Source organism: Stegodyphus dumicola, chromosome 1 (assembly GCF_044657685.1).
Source record: "Stegodyphus dumicola isolate Sdum_Otavi_A_Nest chromosome 1, ASM4465768v1".
NCBI lineage: Eukaryota > Metazoa > Arthropoda > Arachnida > Araneae > Eresidae > Stegodyphus > Stegodyphus dumicola.
Genome location: NC_140768.1, coordinates 99,669,448 through 99,689,248, shown reverse-complemented (window position 1 = coordinate 99,689,248; position 19,801 = coordinate 99,669,448). Strand labels below are relative to the sequence as shown.

Below are 19,801 nucleotides of genomic sequence, written 5' to 3'. Positions count from 1 at the left end.
TCTGGAACAGGTGGAGAAAGGAATATTTACTTAATCTAAGATCAGCTTATATTTCTCCACAACCAGGTAAAATAGTTTCATTTAAAGTGAATGATATTGTTTTGATTAATGATGAGCGTTATCCCAGAAATATGTGGATGATGGGTAAAATTTTAGAGCTATATCCAGGAAGAGATGAAAAAGCTTGTTCTCTTCTTATTCAGACTCCTAAAGGACAAATAAAATGCTCAGTACAACTTGTGTATAATTTGGAAATTAATTCTTAATTGTGTTAATTTAATTGAGTTGCAACCTGTTAATGTTCTATCTGTGTATTAATAATAGTTTAATTGTGCTTATATTTTAAGGCTTGATATTTGAACAATTTTCTTTTGGAAGTTAAAAGTGTAATTTGTTTTTGTATGTCAAGTGACTGAATAATTTTGAAGCTTGTATTTGATATAATATGCTATTTATATTTTTATTCTTGTAATTTTAAATGGTTCCTGAATGTAAATTTAGTTAAAATTCAACGGTTAGTGAACTCAAGTGAGTTCAGGTGGGGAGTATTACATATTTCCAGCGTTATTCTGACTAGAGGGAGATGTGTTCGTCCCAATAGTCAGTGGCAGGCAGGATACTAAAGGTGTAGGACATGGCAGAGATGCCTAATAATATATCTCTAATTGATTGAAATTTTCATATATTTTCTTGTAAATAAATGTTGTTACTGTTTACAAAATCTCTTATTATCTCTTGGATGTACCTTTAGTCTCACAGAACCATTAGATGCAAAAACATTTATTTACAATACTGATTAGCCACTCGGACAGTATAGTAGTTAGAGGAGCCTCACCATGATACCACACTGCAATTGTTGAGATATGTTGGTAGACCCTGTTTCTTTATGTATATTACGTGAAAGTAAATAACAGGAATTATAATTATCGTCTGCATTTGAAATTACTACTTGTTCAGCAAAACATTTTATCAGTTGCATATCTGAAGTGAATATAGCAAGATCTACAAATTTGCAACAAGTTCTGTTAAAAATGTTTTTATTCATCATTTTAAAGATGATAAAAGTATTTGAAATGTTCAAAAACATCCTTGATGTTTGACTAGCTGCGATGTAATAAAATGATGAAAATTGCACGGAATGTTGAAAATGCACTGAAGTCTACATCACATTTGAAGTTAAGGAATTAAGAGATTTAGCCTATGAAAAACTAACAAGACTGAAATATTAGTACTATAAACTAGCACTGGATTTATTAGAATGGTTTGTTATAAGTTAACACTGAATCTATTAGAAGAGTATCCGGAGCACATGAATACTATAGGCAATCAGCAGGGAAATTTTTTATCAACAACAAAACGAAAAAAAAAAAAAAAAAAACTAAGAAAAAAATATATGTGGCATTCTCAAAATCCACGATAAGCAAACATTTATCACACTGGAACAGTTTTATAGTAAGACTGTCAAAATTTAATATATATTTGGTCCAATGGATGAATGGATATAAAGCCAAACAAAGACTTAAATTTAAAAGGCCTAATGTTAAACATGGGAGTGTACTCAAAATGGTTTGAGAAAAATCTCTTCCCTCCAGGGTGGTGAAATTGATTTTTTATAAAAAATTACATAGATCTATATAAATATAAATATTGTTAATGAAAACCTGAAAACATCTGTTAGAAAACTTGGAATGCAAAATATATTTAATTTTATGTAGCTAATGATCCAAAATTACAGCCCTAAATGTTCGCTTGTAATTATTAAACAGAACTTTTCCATATTCTATGGACTTAAATCCTATCAAACATGTATGAAGTGAGTTGCAGAAAATAAGGAAACACAGTTCTTTGAAAGCTCTACTAAAGGCAATTTTTACAGTGGAATGGAAAGATACGGCATTCTTACATGAAAAGATTAGTTGAATCTATGCCAAAGTGCATAAAAAATATAATGTTGCCTAAAAGCTACCATTGAATAGTTGAATGCCGTATTTTCATATATTTATGAATCACAGTATATATTAATGCAACCACCTTAGCATAGTTTGGCAATTATTTACACATAAAAAGCTAATTACTTGGTAGTTCGTAATTTTTTTAAAAAAGATTTCCAAACTATTGATATTTATTGTAAGTTGGGAAGCCTTAGCATATAAAAAGAAAACATACTTTAGAAACATAAAATACAAATTTTTATTATTAAACAAAGATTTTGTAATAGAGTAAAAAATTAAAAATAAAGCAAAAAATATCATGACTTGTTTATAACTGTTGAATTTGGAATAAAACAAAAAGAATGCATACGAAAATTGTGACATTTGCTTGATCGTAGGATTATTATGAGCGTGGTGCCTGAAAAATTGGTTATGCAAATATTTCTCAGAGATGTTATTCTTTTCCAAACTATTAAGCCATTATAAACATTACACGTCAGCTTTTACTAAGTTTTGTCGTCATATAATTTTGAAATTCCCTTTGCTCTTTATAATTTACTTAACTTTCTATTTTCTTAGTATGTTTCAACTAAGAAAATAGAAAGTTAAGTAAAAAATTCAGAGAACTGTAGAACTTACCACTAATCTCCGTATACACATAAACCTGCTTTAATTTTAAAAAAAAATATATATATATATATACATCGGAGAATTACATTTATTCAAAGAAAATTATTATTATAATCACCTAAGAACAGTTCATAAACTACTACTAAGCTGCAAAATTTACATAATGTAACATCACAGATAAATAATGCTAGCCAAGTGCATCGAACACTTAGCTGGCATTTCCATGCCATTCAATCGTTTATAAAATAAAGCTTCATGGGATGAGCATTCTTACCCTAGGCAAGATATCATATTTCTGAAATAATGTAACACTTCCTTTGTCATTAGTACACCCACTCCATAGCTGCATCACAATTCTTTACAAGGTAAAAAAAAAAAAAAAAACAAAGCCCTCCCCAATTCAAAACCATACATTCAAAACTATTATTAGGATGACGGATAAATGCACTTTTGTAAAATTCTGGATTGTTTATTTCGGATACGCAGCCCTTTACCTGCTGATTCTTGTCACAGATGCATGGATGATGCAACAATACAAAAAGAGAATATTGATATAAAGCTCTTTTTTAAGTAATATTTAAGCACTGATAGAGGTTTTAATATCATTTGCTACTTATATGTTATCCCATCAAGCATGAAAGCTTGCAGAGATCCTAACAAAGCTATGTTTATTATTCTTACAGAATTCTCAGTTGCAGTTTTTTCTGCGATTCTTACAGTAAAGCATTCAACAGTTTCTTTGCAGAATCCACCATACAGCCAGTGCTGAAGAAATTTCGACTCGTTTTATTTTTGCACTTCACAAAGAGGCTGCTATTTTATTAGGTCCTCTGATTTTACCAGAAGCTCTGCTCTATTAATAGAATCTTTTCAGAGGTATATTTTCCAATCTGTTATCGTTCGTTATCTATATCGAGCTGTACTTCTCAATCAACAGATGTTAATTCTCTCGACCAGCTGTAAATGAACTGGAATGTACTCATACAATCATTTCTCCAAAATGCAAGAAAAAAACATGCATTAACAGATAATGTATATTTTCATTAAAAAAAGGGGAAAAAAGGTAGCTTAGATAACTTCCTTTTTATATCAGGCATGCTGAGAGAAGGAAAAATTTTCATAAGCATTTTCTTGCATCATATTCATTATTTCATAAACACACAAACAATTTGCTCAATATTTTACATAATTTATTTAATATCGCATTTCATATATCCTCTCCCACCTTTCTAATGCCAGGTTTTGCAAATTTTTAAAATATTCACAGTTTATTTATTTATTTATTTTCAGGTATATTCAGAGAATGAACTTCCTTGAATTTTAAAATGGATGCATCCCCGTAGCATTTTTTTTTTTTTTTTTTTTTTTAACCTTGCTAACAAAGACAAATCTGTGCAAACTATCTTTATCTTTCTCTCCTAACTGTTGAAATTTATGCCAACCCAACAGAAGAACTGATCAATCACACCAAAGCAAAAATTAACCTCGCAATTCAGTTCTTCGATTTCCTTAAGATAAGATAGCTGCATATTCAACTTTCCTAATTATTTATGGATAGCCTAAGGAGTTGCAAAGACAACAATAAGTACAGGCAAAATTCAAGTAGCTGGGAAGTAGAAATGAAAATATTGTGTTAGATAACTGTTAAGATTGTCATGTTTTCTTATTGATTGTAGGTTCCTTTTAAAGAAATAATATTGTGATAGTTACTTTTATTTTCCTGTGCAGTACCTGTATGACTGCTTTTCATTTGTTACATTCTTACTGTAACAGCATCCTTCAGAAATTCAGTTATTTGGATAATTTTCTCCTTTGGATTTTCAAATGATAAATTTAGTAGGGGAAAAGAAAAATGTGCGAGGTCATATGGCATATTTATAAATAAGCAATAATACATATTTTCTACTACTTTTTACTGTACAACAATTGCATCTTTTCCATTGATGACAATTGAAAATAGCATATTGGACCCTTAAGCAAAGCTGTTAATTTAACGGTGACAAATTTAGTATATGCTATGGAATTAATATATTTCTTATATAGTATTTGTAATAAACTTTACGCTTAATAGCTCAAAGATTCATCATACCTAAGCAGGTGACAAATAAGTTGATTAGTAAAGAAAAAATTGTTATATAACATGATGTAAGTGTAAACAAAGGATTATAGAATAATTTTGAAATCTGTTAAGTTTCTATGAAATACTTTAAACAATCAGAATTAAGTAAGCCTCACCTGTGCTTGTCCAAAGCGTAATTATCATTTCCTCCCATATCTAAGTTGGATCTATTAAAGTTCTCACAATAATTGTTTACTCATGATAAAAAAACGTAATGGCTGGTGCACCTCGATGCTTAGTCTTGAACTCGAAAGCCAATTTAATGGGGATCAAATATAAAAATTTAAAAAATATTTGCTGTAATTCCCATTAAATTGTTTTGATGAAAAAGACTCTTGTCGATCTTAACATCGATGTCGGGATTCTCTTTTCACTCCACAGCAAGTGGGAGAGCGAGTCTGACCCTTAAAATTCCTCCCTAGGAAACGCAACTCGCGACTAAATTTGGCGATTTATCAGGTCTTGGCGAATTGTGTGGCTAGCGCATGCGCAGAGATGAACGAACTATCGTGATGATATGTCGTATTTTCTAGTGTGATACTTGATTGGCCATATTTCGTTATGGCGGCTGAAATGAAATTTTGTATGTGTCAAACATAACTACTGAAGCAGCAAACTTCATATACGATTAGTTGGGGGAAGGGGTATTAAATAGAGAAAAATGGCGGTTCATTTTTCAACAGAGTGTACTTAAGGTGCTTTTTTTATGGCTTGACTATGGTGTCGAGAACTGCATATACGGCAGTTAGCACTGCATATGGTTATTACAGTAAAGATAAATATTAAGTATATACGGGAAAAAAAAACTCCTTCAGCTGAGCATGAGCTCATACAAGGAGGTTAGAATAGCCTCCTTGAGTTATTCTACCCTCCTTGAGCTCATATGATATGAATGCAATGTAGGTAGAAGTTCTTTTATTTCGGCTCATGGAATGCTGGAGTTGTACGTACCATTTAATAATGATTATATTTAGTTGAAAGTGAACAATAAAATAACAATAATTCTTTCTAATTTAATAATGACTATTCTTAGTTTAGCCGATATAGTTCAGTATTAACTCTGTAACTATAACATGTATTGTATATATTTACCTATTAAATAATTCTGTTCAGATACGTATTGTTTCTTATAAAATATCAAGTGAATGTATAAAAGTTAATAATTTATTCATTTTAACAGTTTTTATTTAACTCATTTCATCTTCCTTTGCTTCCGTTGTTTAGTTTGTAACATATACAAACACTTACCAAATGCGATATATTTTCCTTTATACCTATATATACAGTGGCTCCCAAAAGTCTTCATACACTTATATGATTTTCATTGAAATAGGGCTCTATCTATTGATTAAAAGTAAACTTTCTGAATGAGATTTTAACAATAAGATCTATAATCTATTTGTAACAAAATTACATGAAATATTTTTTAAATATAGCGAAACTTTATTTTTAAGAAATTAATAATAAAAAAATGACAAACATTTTGTCTCGCAAAAGTCTTCGTACACTGAAATATTTTTAGATAAAATCAAAATTAGAATTAACGTTCGCCGCTTTTTTAAAATTTTTGCATTGTGGTGCCATTTAAAAAATCGTTTGCTGTAATTTTTTATTGTTTACTTCATAATATTCTATTTATTATTGAAAAATGGGTCTCAGTCGTAAAGAAATTACAAACAGCATTCGAAAATTGATAATTTTTCACCATGGTAGTGGTAAATCAATTCGAAATATCGCTAAATTAGTTAATTTATCCCATTCTACAGTGCAGTATGTGATAAAATGCTTTAAAGAAGAAAATCGGATTGAAAACAAGGTAAGAAAATGTCGACCGAGAAAGTTAATGCAAAGTTTTCTACTTCAATTTCACCTGAAACTGTTCGACGAGTTCTCAGAGAAGCTGGATTACATGGGCGTTCTGCCTGTAAAAAGTTTCTTGTTAGTGAGAAAAACAGAAAGCTTAGGCTTTCATTCGAAAAATCAATGATAAATACTCCCGAAACAGACTGGAATAATGTCCTATTTGCTGACGAAAGGAAATTTAATATTTTTGGTTCCGATGGTCGAATACTGTATGGAGAAGAAAAAATGAGGAACTTCATTCTAAGAACTTAGAACATTTAAGCATGGCGGTGGAGGTGTTCTTGTGTGGGGGTGCATGGCAGCATCAGGACTAAGTAATTTGGCATTTCTTAATGGCATAATGAATCATTCTCTTTATTTAAATATTTTAAGAGACAATTTAAAATTATCAGCCCAAAATTTGGGTATTGGAAACTATTTTTAATCATGATAATGATCCTAAGCATACGGCTCTCAACGTTCGCCTGTGGTGTCTGTATAATTGTCCACAAGTCTTGAAAACATCAACTCAGTCGCCAGATTTTAAACCCCATAGAACAAATTTGGAAAGAACTAGAGGTTAGAGTACGGAAACACGACATCAAAACGAAAAGCGACTGAAAACAGTCATGATGGAAGAATAAAGGAACATTGATACATAAGTTACAAAAAAACTAGTAAAATCTATTCTCAAACGTTTAAAAGCTGTTGAGTATGCTAAAGGATATCCTACTAAATATTAATTTAATGAAAAATGAAAATATTTACTATTATGTCAAGATTTTTGTGACATAATATGTTTGTCATTTTTTGAATATTAATTACTTAAAAATAAAGTTTCGCTATATTTAAAAAAATATTTCGTGTAATTTTGCTGCGAATAGGTTATAGATCTTATTATTAAAATCTCATTCAGAAAGTTTACTTTTAATTAATGGATAGAGCCTTATTTCAGTGAAAATCACAAGTGTACGAACACTTTTGAGAGCCACTGTATGTGGGGACACAGGGCCGGGAGAAGCGGGCCCTCAAGGCTTTTTTTGCAGGCGGATGCCGACCAAGGGAGGGGTGCCGCCCAGCGAACGACACAGAGCTTTTTTTTTTTTAATGCAAAAGAATGTGCACTTATTGGGGAAGAAGAAAAATGTTCCTTGAATGCTTACACAGGACAGGGACCATGGGAGTTCGCGCCCCTTCCCAACACCTCCTCAGGGATAGTATCATACAAAGAAGTTCGAGTTGGGAATTCACGCTGTGAGCAAGTTTAAATCTAAGTAATACCGTACTTACACCGACTACATACGCAGACGTTGTTCATTACTCACAATGACCTTTCTTCGCATCTGGTACCAGATAACGGTCATTTTCCATGTGTCTAGAAAGCCACGTGTTATGTATCATCTACACATTCCATTTTCGTATTTACTGAGTCACTGAGTGTTTGGCGAAGAAAATTTTCGATGCACAATAACCTTACTACTATTGGAAAAGAAAAGTCCATTTGATGAAGTACGTTTTTATTTTATTTTACTTAATATAATTTCTATTTATCCTTATTTTATCGTTTTTATTTAAAGTGTATACAGTGAAATACGGCTTTTTTTTTTCGTGAAAATTTCTGTGAGGGTGGGAAGGGGGAACAGATTAGCCTTTTCTATCAGGGAAAACTTGCCATTTTGCCGTATGTAAGAATGAACACAGGCACCAACTTTTCATTTTCTTCACGGGATTTGGAGGGGAGGGCAAGATTTGCATACACGAAAACGCAAAAGTCTGTAGAGCAGTGCTTCTCAACATCTTTTAGTCCGCTGACCGGTAAAACTTACGAAAACATTTCGCGGCCCAGTATGTTTTTTTCCCTCCACCCCCCAAAGAAAACTTTACAAAGTATTCAAGAATTAGTACATAAGTGAATTGTAATATTCTTATCACCATTTGCCTACAATCATATTTAAATATATGTGCTTTTCGTTTCCTTCTTACTCAACCTGGTTAATTTTTAATCTACCTATAGTTAAAGAAATAGTTATAGCACAGTATAAATTCAGTGGTTATTAAAAACTTACGCTGATGTATAGTTTTCAGTTGTCCAAGCATGCAGAGGAATGTAAGCAAGATAAAAAGCGAAACCTAAGCTAAAACGCCTTAAACACTACTATAGATATTCATCGTTCAAGTATTCAGCGATACTCAAGTCAGACAGAAGCACACTAACTGGTGTACTAAGTGTACGGCACGGCAATTTATAAAAGGCGATTAGGTACCTAGTTGCCAGGTTGTTATGTTTTTCATCACAGATCATATTATTTTATAAACTAGTAAACTATTGTTATTGTAATGTGGGTGCTGTTGTAATATCGATAATTTCGGTTTTGGACAGATAGCTGGATATTTCGCTATCTGGACACTGGTATAGAGAGTTTATTTTCTATTTCGGGGGGGGGGGAGGTTGTTGGTGTTTATAGTCTATGTCCAAATTCTCAACATTTATACAATTTATTTACTGACTAGATTCCCCAATTAAGCATCTTGGTGTGTTCGCGCACGCTTTTGTACAGAAAGGCAAAAGGCATATAAAAAGCCGCTTGAGGAGCTTACCGTAGGCACGTCGGTTGAGATGCCCGAAGTAAAGAACTAAAGTTTTATATTCAGTTATTTTCATAAAACGTTGAGAATCTTTATTATATTTTTAATATTAAGTTGGCTTCTGGGGCTACACCCAAGGACAACTAGATATCTACAGGCCTGCTCCATCGATTTGTGACGCCACAAGCGAAGGCGATCGACACATATTTATCTCACTTTTTATTTCAAACACAAAAGTCAAGTGAAATTAATTTTTACAACTTAATATTTTGAATTTTAGGATTAATAACTTGCTATATTATATCATAATATTTAAATACTTTTCTACCGATTTATCAAACAGAAGATAAAATAAGATTTGAGCGATATTATAAATTTAGCGAAGCAGATTTAAATAAACTGAAACGTATCTGAACTTTTATACGGAAATGAAATTTGAAAAATTACAGGGAAACATATGCACAGAAAAATATTTATAAAAATTATACAGTATGTTAATATCAATTAAAATATAACATGTATAATGAGCTCAGCACAAGATGATTTTCATTTCGTAATAAAAAGAAGAAAATGTATCTTAAGCTCTCCGATTAATCTATATTGTTTAAATTAAGCAGATTGATTTATACTGCTTAAATATTAAAAAACGTATATAGTATTTCGTAACAAAATTAATATAAACACGTTAATTCTAATATAATAAAATATTGCTTTATAATTATGTTTTTCTGTGCAATGATATTAAAGAAAAAGGGGTTATTTCTTTTCTTTATTCCCTTAAAGATTTTGCAATATTCAATCCGAGATCCTAAAATGCTTTTTAATAATAAATACACAAGTGGACATTAAGTGAATACCTAAATCGTATTAATATGTTATCCTAGTTAATAGATCTTAAGTTGAATCTACATATTGAAAAAAAAAAAAAAAAAAAAAAGATTGATCCTAATGATGCTTTATAAGCAAAAACGTTATACAGTAAATCTTATAGCATATCCAAAAATATATTACAAATTCTCTAAAAACAAAGCAAGATCATAACTATGCAATCAATCTCAATGAGCATTATATCATGCTCTAAAACTTCTTATGAAAGAAAGTACATCTGATCAAAAATATACTCTACATTTATTTGATGATAGAGAAGAGTAAAAAATGCTCACAACATTGCAAACATGCACAGTGGAGGAAAGCCTTCGTGGGGGACTTTCTAAGTGAAATTGGCTCGTACACAAGTTACATATGGGGAAAACAACGAAAACACCCATATGACCAGCCCGTTCGCCGGGATTGAAATCGGTACCGAACTACCAGTGTTCAGCAATTTTACCACTCAGCCACTGGCGGGCCGCAGTATGTTTCTATAGCTCAACTATGTACAGTTTGCAGATATTTACTATATAACTTTAAAATTTAATATTCTGGAATTTATTACATCTAAATCCAGAATTATTTAATTTACATATTTTTCTTTTTTCTGATAAGTCTTTCTCAGAAGACTGCATTTTAAGTTATCTGCCTACGTTAAAAAAACGATTTCGGCGAAAAAATTCGATTTTTTTTAATTGCCCAATTTGAAAGGTAAGTTTTGTAAGATTCCAAAAATAGTTCATTTTTACGTTTGCGATAATTAGAAGAGAAGATATAGACAATTAACTGCACTGGAAGTGAAAGCAGAAAGACCGGAAGTGCCAAAACAATGTTGTTATCCGTGTTTTGTGTTTTTTTTTTTTTTTTTTTTTTTTTTTTTTACCTGTTTGTGTTTAAATTGTGCTAAAACATTTCATTTTAATTCTGGGTACTTTTTTTTGTTTCTGCTAATAATTATTTGCCTTAATTTTTTGAATTAGGACTGGAACATTGCGATTTTTTGAACTGGGTCTGGCAATATTGCGATTAGGTATAAAGACTATGTTGCTGGGTGCATATATAGCAGTTTTAATTTTTAATTCAGGGTATCTTGGATTACTTCCTGTGTTTGAACATTTAGGCATATCAATTGAACAAGAAATGATTAAAAATTACTTTGGAATTGATAACGAAAGAATAAAGAACTCGAAACGTCATTCGTCGCTCATTTCGAAAATAGCCAGAAAAAAATTAAAGTCAAATAGGAAATCAAAATTACTTAAGTACAAAGATATGGAGGGTGTGATGTACAAATGTGGAGAATGTTAAGTGTGTAAATACAACAGAACAGTTTTTCTGTTAATGTGAAATCTTTAAATGCGTTTTCTGGAAAACTAATTTTTCTAGTGTTTTTACATACAAGAAATGTAATTACTCAAAATGTTTTAAAGGTAACTCTATTAAATTTCACTAAAGTGTTTTCTATATTATTTACTTGGTTTTAAGCTACAATCTAAGTTATATTTATTAATTTGATTGTTTTATTAAGTATTTCTATATAAAACGATAAGAAATATTTTACAAAAAACTGTGTTTTTTCATGTAATTACACATATTTTAGTAAATTTTAGAAATATCATAAACATTTTGGTTCATAACACAGATGAGTGTTGCAGTAGTATACAGTATAAATAAAATTGAAATATATGCTGTGGAAAAAATATATGACATTTAACGTAAGTGTTAAATTCTCCTAAAAATGTGCATAAAATTGCATATATTTCAAAAATTTATGAAAATATTCCTAAAAATTTACCTCTTTTCATGATTTGATACCATATTTTGACTAAATAAATATATATTTCATCAGAATTCTATGTTTTTAAAAAAATGTGCTCCGAACGTAGGCAGATACCTTAAGCAAACTAACTAATTTTTGTTTCCTTTCCGATTGTATAATCTGTTGTAAAGATACGTGATAATTACAGCCACTCATTTGTCGAAATTGACCTCAAGGTTATCTGACTGAAATTTTCCTTAAGAATAAAAGGTAATTTAAATCTTTTATTCTTTAAGGAAAATTCCAGACTATATCAAATAATATAAATATAGGAAGATTATGCATTGTTCGGTTTTCAAATGACGATTTTAATGTAACACCGAAAAGCATTTCAAACATATTCCTGTTAATTCTATTATTGTCTGGTATTAGAGTTATAATTCGATAGCCACAAGACAATGTAGAGACATTAGGTTAATTGAAAAAGCCGGCGAGATGAAAAATTAGCAACTGCCTTCGCCGGAAATCGAACCACGGTCCTCTGAAATACCGACACAGCACGCAGATCCACTACACCACGAAGGCACCCTAGGAAAATAGGAGACATACCTTATAACCGTACATAATCGAGTACTTGTTTTGTAAACATTATAAGGTATTTCTCCCGCCTTAGCATGCCTTCGTATCATAAATGTTTGCATAATTCTTAAATTTAAAAAAATTACTAAATCGAAACGTATTAAATTAAAAACAATTTTAATAATTCTAAGTGAGTTCCTTGGGCCTGTCTTGCAGAGCAAAGTTTTTCGAAGGAAGGTTTAATATTAGAAATGGACACTCTCAGTTCTTTTTCTATATTTAGCTGAGATCTATATTTTGTCTTCAATGAAGCCACCGCAGAAAATCCAGTTTCACAAAGGTAGGATGTTGAAAATGGTAATAAAATGAGAAATGCTCTTGTTTTTAGTGAAGAGAACTCATCATTCACTCCTGCCCAAATTCAAAGAGTGATTTATTACTAAATTGTCTTTTGGTTTCTCCACTTGTCGTGAAGTCTATGAAGGATTCTTCTTTGGCAATTGAGGGCCCTTCGGGAGTATTTTGAAATGGAACCCACTCGTAACTTTCTATCAGTTTGTCGTCAGCAAGAAAGTAATTTTTAAATTCTTTGTCAGCATGGCTAAATGATTTTCAATGGTTACAAAAACCACTTTTACATGTTGTTCTTCGGCCTTATAAGTTTTAATACAATTATCCACATTTTTACACATTGTTAGGTTTTTTTGCTTTACATTTCTGCTCCACAATTTCCATTTTCTACAAAAAGCATTAACTTATATTATAATTAGCATTAACTTTGCTTCGTATCCAATATATATGTATTTGCTCCTTGGAGTTAAAGATTCAAGTTATTTAATTTCTCGAATATGTCGACCAAGTAGCTGAATTTCATCACAAATAAACCATCGCGAAAATTTTCGGCTTCCGGTCTGTTCTCCTCTTATAGGAAAATAAAGAATTTAATCTCTTAATCCATAAACACGTTGCAAAAATTTCCCACGCGATAACCATCTTGCCTCACAATAAAATAGTAACGCTGAATGTGCTGCATGTCTTTACAAAGTGCGGAAAAGATTCTTGATTTCAGGGGTCTCATTTTTATATAATTTAATACGGTTACAACGGTAGTTAACATAGTATTCAGACCAGGACTCATTTTGTTTTGAAGCTAGAGCTTTCCTGTGGATCATGCAATGTGTCCAGTTGCTCTGGCGATTTTTGCTTTACAAGTGCTTGTATACTTTGGAATCTTCCTGACATTGAACGAGCACCATCAGTGCATATTGCGACGCTATTTTTCCATTCTATATTTGCTTCGTTCATAAAATCAATTAAGATAGAAAATAATGCGTGTGCTCAGGGGCGTAGCTAGAGGGGGGCATCTGCCCCGGGCGCAGAATCCAAGGGGCGCCAAACTGATGTTACGACATTTTAAAATTAAATGTTTTCCATCCTTGGCAAGCAGTGGGGGGCGCGAAATCTTCAGTTGTCCCTGGACGCTGAAAACCCTAGCTACGACTCTGCGTGTGCTGTTGCTTTGAGTTCTATTGGTTTGCAGAAAAGTAGTTCCTCTATTGACATATCATCACAAAATCGAACATAGGCAATGAAATGAGCGTCTTTATTACTATGTGTTGCCTCATCAAAATGTATTGAAAATAATTTGTCACGCAACTTCGAGAAAAGCTGACACTGTACATCTTCAGCTATATCAGTAATTCGACGGGCAACAGTATCATTTGAAAGAGGTATGGACTGCAATGGGTTTGCAAAATTATCTCCAAACATAGTTTCTACAATCTCAATTGCTGCTGGCAAAATACGCTTTTCACCAATGGTGTGAGGCTTTTTACATCTGGCTATTTTATATGAAACTTTGTAAGAAGCAATTAATGCTTTTTCATTCAGACAAAGTTTTTTTTAAAAATGTTTTTTGCTTTTCATATGATTTTAATTTTAATTTGAAAAATTCTCTGTGTTTGTTGATGTACTCACTATGAAATGTTTCCAAATGTCTTTGAAGTTTATTAGGTTTCATGCTGTCTGCTGCCAATATTTTTGAGCAAATGATACATAATGGTCTTTGTTCTTCATTTACTTTAGTACTGGTAAATCCAAAATTTAAGTATTCTTGAGAATATTTTCTTGATTTTATTTTCGGAACCACGTTCGTCTGTGTACTTGTTGATGCTTGACTATCGTCTAATGCTCGCTTACGCCCGCTTAAAAATCTATCCATAATTCTGCATAAATCTGCCGCCGTGAATTTTTAATACGGTGAATTGCACTGAACACGAAAACATATAACGTAAACATTCACGGTAGAATAGATAGCGACAGAAGGATAGACTCGAATGAGACTGGCTGGAATTAAAACTGGTGCTATCGAATTTCCTCCTTCTCCCTATAGAGAAACATTGTGTGACATCTGCGCATGCTTGAGACGGCATCTTGGCTCCGAAAACGGTAATACTTGCGACATGCAGCGCCATCTAGCCACGCAGCGATATGTAGACATACAGACATTCACGCAGATAGTCAAGAATTTTCGAGACAAGTCGGAACTTCTCGGGAAACCGCGAGTATATCTGAGATGGTGAACAGAACAGCAATAAAAGTGCAACAGATTCTTGTTTTGTCAATGCTGAGGATCGACGTTGCCAAATTTGTATAAATTTACGTATTCTTGGGAATTTTTAAGTTTAAAATTAAGGTCGTAGTTTAATTAAGTAGTAAGTAATTAGTAATTAAGATTTAGCGCCAAAAATACTCAAAATACATTATAATTGCATACACTTTATAATATGTGGGGGGGGGGCGATGAAAATTATGGCTGAAAATTGGGCCGCGTATACTGAAAGGTTGAGGTAAGACTTAGCTAGTGTTTTTGGAGAGAGATGGTGGTCATTGTACACAGAGCCCTTGGCAAACATTAAGTTTGACCTATCACGCGGTCAAACTCTTCCTTATCGTTTATTAGAAAGATGCTGATACTTCCCAACAGCTCGAAAAAGTTATTATAAAGTTTATTTTTTTCATCAGCTTCATTTTTTTTTACTTTTCAATCTTTATTCTATATTTAGCAGATGTTATGCCTTATTTTTAAAAGAAAGATTACATATTTAAAATTTAGAATTGAATTTTTAAATTTCAGTGTGAAATTTTGATAACATAGAAACAAAGAAGAAATCATCCGGTGCACAGAATCGTAAACGCAAAGCTGAGAAAGATGCTGCTCTTCAGAAGCAGGCAGACGCAATGTCTCATTTCATAAAGAAGATGAAGACTTCTTCGGGCGTAAATGATGCTCACACTGAATCAGCATCAGAATCAATTACAAAAGAACAGACATCATCCAGCCAAAGAACATCAACTGTTATTATTGGCAGTAGTATAAGAGAGAAAATCTTACTAGCTCTTCGAAAAGCCAAGTATTATTCTATAATTTTAGATTGTACTCCCGATATTAGCAAAACTGAACAGATGAGTGCCGTCATACGTTTTGTCCTCTGCAGTGATAGAGTGGGAGAAATCAAGGAACATTATTTAGGCTTTGTTAAAGTTGATGATTCTGCAGGTAACGGGCTATGTGAGACAGTAATGGAAATGTTGAAAATGTGGAACATTCCCCTTGATGATATGAGAGGCCAGGGGTATGACAACGACGCAAATATGAAAGCGAAGAAAAATGGTCTTCAAAATAACATCTTAAAAATAAATCCTCGTGCGTTTTATGTTCCTTGTGCCGCTCATAGCTTAAATTTAATGATTAACAATGCAGCAAAAGTGAATGCAGATACACTTAGTTTTTTTTCGACAATTCAAGAATTATACAATTTATTTTCTTCTTCTCCTAAGCGATGGGCAGTTCTTTTAAAAAACATTTCCTATTTAACCTTAAAACTCCTCTCAAACACTATGGGAAAGCAAAATTGAAGCTTTTCGACCTTTAAGATATCAACTAGGAGAAATCTATGATGCTCTCTTTGAAATATCCGAAGATGAATGCTTTTCAAACGAAGTACAACATAAAGCACGAAGTCTGTGTACCAAAATCAAGGATTATAAATTTATTTGTTCCTTGATAGATTGGCACGATTTGCTTAACAGAATTAATCCTGTCAGCAAACAATTGCAAGAAAAGGGTTTGAGTGTTACACTAGCCTTAAAGGCAATAAGTAACTTAAAAACATTCATTGAAAAATGTAGAAGTCATATCAATTACAAAAATATTCTTGCGAAAGCCAAAGAACTTAGTGAAGAAGTGGATGGCGAGCCACAATTCAAAACTGTTGAAGAAGTCCGAAGAAGGAAAAAGAAATGTCACTTCGATTACGAACATGCTGAAGAATCCCCTCAATCTCCAGAAGAGAAGTTTAGGGCAAATGTCTTTTTTAGAATTTTGGATACTGCTTGGACATCATTAAACGAAAGATTTGATGCAATGAAAAATCACTGCAATAATTTTAGTTTCCTTGGTAATTTATCAGAAATCGATAACGCAAATTTGAAAATAAAATGTGATAAATTAGAAATTTAAATTTAAACTAATTTAAATTTAAATTTTAACAAACACGTATAAAAGTAAAAAAGCAAATTTAAAGCCTAAAATAAGAAAAAAAGCCAAAATAATTTAAATTTTTTTTTTAAATGTTCAAACATATAAAAAATTTAATTCTCGAACTAATCTACAATATCATTTAAATTCAGAAGCATAAGCAAATCAAGTGCAAAACCAATCCATGAAAATAAATTCACTAATTCAGAAAATTAAAATTAAAGTAAACAATTTTTTTAAAATCCATAAGTGAATGACTGTTGAGGAGGCAAGAGACAGACTTATCAAGGGTAAGTTGCCTCCAAACCTAATGCTGTTATCACATCTATAGACGCGCGCCCTTACCCGGGACAATTCCGAGAAACGAGATTCTAGTAGCACGCTTTAAGCGGCAGGCTTCCGAGAAATGTTTCGTCTAGGTAGGAGGAACGTGTCTCGGCTACGAGCAACATTTTAAAACTTTTCCCAAAATGTTCCGGCTGGAGACATGTTCCTCGAACGTTCAACCAATCAGACGAAAGGTCAGCTTCTGAAGGATCACGGGTAACTTTCAATATGGCGATGGCTCTCACTGTGAAGTGATGGACGGTGGAAATACAGACCGATTTAATTATTGCTGTATTGTTGTAATACAACTGCCTGAGTCATTTTTTAAATGTGTATATATTCATTAAATATATAATCGTGGAAATTTCAGAGTTGACAGTATTTTACGACGTTCTTGCATTTCGGATTTGTTTACAAATTGTTCGTAGCCAAAAGTTCGCCAAATTTGTCGTATTTCGTGCTGATCGTGTATTATTAACTGTTATATAATAGAATTTTATTTCTTAAATTTAAGTTGAATAATTTTTAAAATCCGATTGTATATGCGCGGCTTTTCTCCTAGTTACTTATCTTTTAAATTGTTAACTGCATAATCAGTGACACATTTTAAACAGCATAAAAGATGCATAAAAAAGAAAAGCATAGCTTATGTAATAATGAGAATACTCATTAACTTTGTCTATTATTTTCATGTTATTAATGAAATACTTTTTGGATTATAAATACATTAGAAACTATACTTTTATTGTAAATGCTACATATTGAAACATTGAAAATTTATGGATTTATTATTATGCATGATGAAAAACATTTGTATATACATTCATTAATATAAATCTTATTCATTACATTAATACTAATAAATATATATTAACAACTTCTAAAACATCGCATCTCTCTATCTGTATGCAAATATATGACTTATTAGATGTGTATATATATATGTATGTATGAATACAAAAATGAACATTACCAAGAAGTTTATTTGAAGTTACTTTTAATTCAGATAACGATTATGTAATTGGCAGCAACTATAGTTATCAGTTCTTTGCAAATTATTATGGGTATGTAATAATCAGTTGAAAAATAATTGATGAGTATTTGAGTACTAAAGAGTGTACACATTTTGTTATTGGGTTAATTCATAATTATATCATACGTATGATCTACGTAATAAAAACATGACTAATAAATAATAAGAAATGTAACAGCTGTGCATTTATAACATTTGATAACTTAAAACAGCGCACAACTGATTATCACCTTCATGTCTGTTTACATAATGAATTGCACTTTCCAATTAAGTGCACGGGCCTACTAGTGGCCGAAGCGTCGTTGAACACTGGTAGTTCTGTCTCAGGTTAGAATGCCGCGAACGGGCTGGCTACATGACGTTTCCTTGGTTTGCCCCATTTGTAACTGGTATACGAGCCAGTTTTAAAAAATCTTCTACAAAGGGATCCCTCCTGTTGTTACCCCTCGAGGCTTTGCTGTAATCACATAAAACCAACTGAGCCCACCAGCGGCCGAGCGGTAAAGTCGCTGAGCACTGGTTGTTCGGTCCGAGGTTCGAACCCCGCGAACGGGCTGGCTGCATGGACGCTTTCGTGGTTTTCCCCATGTGTAACGTGTATACGAGCCAGTTTCCCTTAGAAAGTCCTCCCCGAAGGCATCCCTTCCCTTAGGCAGATAGCCCTAGTGTGCTTTGCTGTAATCTCAATAAACCAAACCATAAAACAAACTCATGATGTCAACACCTAATTTCTAGAGTTGGTATAATTAATGTGTTTTAGGTATATTACCGAGTGTTCTATGCGACAGTAAACAACTCGCACATGTTTTGATTGCTCATGTATTCATATGCTTTATTTGATCTTTTTTTGCTGAATAGTATCTGCTGGCTGTGAGGAGGTAAATATCAGCCATATAGATTTTTGTCATTTGAATGGACAGAACAGTAATTATGAGCCATAAAGTTAGAAAATGCTTTCACCAGGTCACAAATTTTCGAGTGAGCCATCAAATTTTCATTGAAATGCAGACAACAGAAAATACACATAAGCGATGTGCGATAAATAGACTTATCCAGCACATGTTTTTAAACTATTCTTAGTGTATACAGAATTTGGCTATTACTGATGTAATTGATTGCTATAACCAGAAGTGTGTTTATCTGTTACATGAAGTGCCAGAGTGGAGATCAAAGTGATTAACTTGAGAGCAATCACCTTTCTATTCAACGCGAAGAAGCGAATGTCACTTGAAAGGAAACGTCACTTTCGCCAATCTGAGCGATAACTGATTCTTGTTTGGTTTTCAGCCTGTTTGCCAAGTGAAGATGGTAACCCTATTTCGCCAAAGGCCGTTTCTCAGAACTGTCGCTACAAACGTTTTGTCCCGGCAACAAACAGCTAATGTGATACCGCTTTAACTCTCCAGTCATTCAATTCGTGTTTCGTCATTCATGCAGGCAAGGGTAAAAGTCAAAACCAAAAGTAAAAAGAAATACCAATAAAGTGGTACCCTTAGAAATTAACATTTAAGAATTAAATTTAAGAATAAAGTTCTAAAAGAAAAATACAATAAAGTCTTTTCAGAAACAAGCAAGTAAAGTCAAG

The 19,801-nt window shown here is 32.4% G+C and overlaps 1 protein-coding gene across 2 annotated transcripts in view; it reads right to left on the bottom strand.

The window, feature by feature from the left end:
* Positions 1–5,066, bottom strand: part of LOC118183633 (uncharacterized) — a 58,838-nt gene extending 53,772 nt beyond the window's left edge. Inside the window, exon 1 of one of the 2 annotated variants that reach the window (XM_035353232.2) lies at positions 4,797–5,066. The gene's annotated coding sequence lies outside the window, so the exon portion shown is untranslated. The remainder of the gene's footprint in view (positions 1–4,796) is intronic. The other variant, XM_035353231.2, reaches the window with a different exon arrangement.
* Positions 5,067–19,801: the final 14,735 nt, after the last annotated feature.